The following is a 1,534-nucleotide window of genomic DNA, read 5'->3' as shown; positions in this document are numbered from 1 at the left end:
AATTTTAGCATCGTAAAACACACTTTATTCAAAGTTGACAGAAACAAAATAAAACTATGAAAAGCCGTACTGGGTTGTCTTTTCGCTTATCCAACCACCACAACTCTAGTTTTGGTTGAAATAAGCCCATAGTTACCGATTTACATGTGTAAATATGTCTGCTCTATACACCCCTAAAGTATTGTTTTTTTAAATGGAGTCTGGTGGGTTTAGCGCTAGCAACTTCAGAGCTGTATGTGGTTTTAAACAGAAAGGCCTCAGAGGTTTTAAAGGTCGACCTCTTTAGAAATCCTTTCCATAATGTTGTCAGACACCATGAATAATAATCTGAGCCTGTCAGTGGAAAGCCAAGCACATTTGTGAAGGTAAATACAAACTGGACAATTGTCCTATTAACTTACAATGCTGCTTGTTTTGCCACACTGGACCAACGTCAAAGATTGTTGTTCCCATCAGTCACTTAGACACAGAAACATAAGAAAATAGGTTGTCCAGGTTGAAAAAAAAAAACAGTCAGGTTGAAAAAGTAATAGTAGTTACCCATTTAATACAAAGCTAGCCTCATTTACTGTATGTAAAGTCTGGAGAAACATCTATTTTAATGTTTTAATGTTTATACTGGTTAAGAACTCCACCCACATTCGTCCTAAAGAAAAATATAAAAGGAGATTGTACCCAGCATAACAGTAGTGCCTATTGTTGGGTTTTTATCATACAGGAGAAGTCTGTGTAATATTAACCTGTGATGTAATGTGTGTACAGTATATGTTAGACACCTGCTGTGCTGAATTTATTAAGACAGGGTGGAAACAAAAGCTGGAAACGGACTTAAAACAACTTGCATTGAGTATTCTCTGACATGGAAAATGCACTGAAAACCGCCCGACTATGTCACGGCATATTGTCAAGCTCCAATCTTAATCCAAGTCCCTTTCTTTGAGACATTCAGAAGCTGCAGCTCATTATTCCACTCAGTCATGACGACTGTCCCCAAATTAGGGCGCAGGCGATTAGCAACAGGACACCTTTCCTGCAGTCTGTCCCCATTTCACGAGGATTAGATGGCGTCTAATATTTTCCAAGATAGCTCACTCCATTCGTGCTTGTGACATAATGCAACATATGAACATCTGGGATAAGTTAGCCATGCTCTGCATATTCTCCCCCCCCCCCCATCACATGGAGGGAGGGAGCTGCTCTGTGCTTTTTGCAAACAGCCACTGTCCACTGTGCAGACCTCAGTCTAACTTACAGTTAAATAAAGGAAAATAAAAAAATAAAAGTGACTGTTACAGGATGTTGCATATTAACATAGTGTAGAAAACGCGTCTCCTTTTCCAAACGAAGAGCACTGTAAACCCACGTAAGTCTTTACAGGCGTGTGATGAAAGTGGCAGGTATTTTTTTCACATTGTCAGGAAGTAAATCACTTTGGTTTACAGGTCAATGGCGTTTTTTTTTCTATTAATGGTACCTGCTCGACTTGGCCGCCTCATGCGTGAGGCGAGCCGTGGCTGGTCGTCATAGCAGCAAA

Source organism: Etheostoma spectabile, chromosome 5, assembly GCF_008692095.1.
Source record: "Etheostoma spectabile isolate EspeVRDwgs_2016 chromosome 5, UIUC_Espe_1.0, whole genome shotgun sequence".
Taxonomy (NCBI): Eukaryota; Metazoa; Chordata; class Actinopteri; order Perciformes; family Percidae; genus Etheostoma; species Etheostoma spectabile.
The sequence above is the reverse complement of the archived record's forward strand: the minus strand, read 5'-3'. Positions refer to the sequence as shown.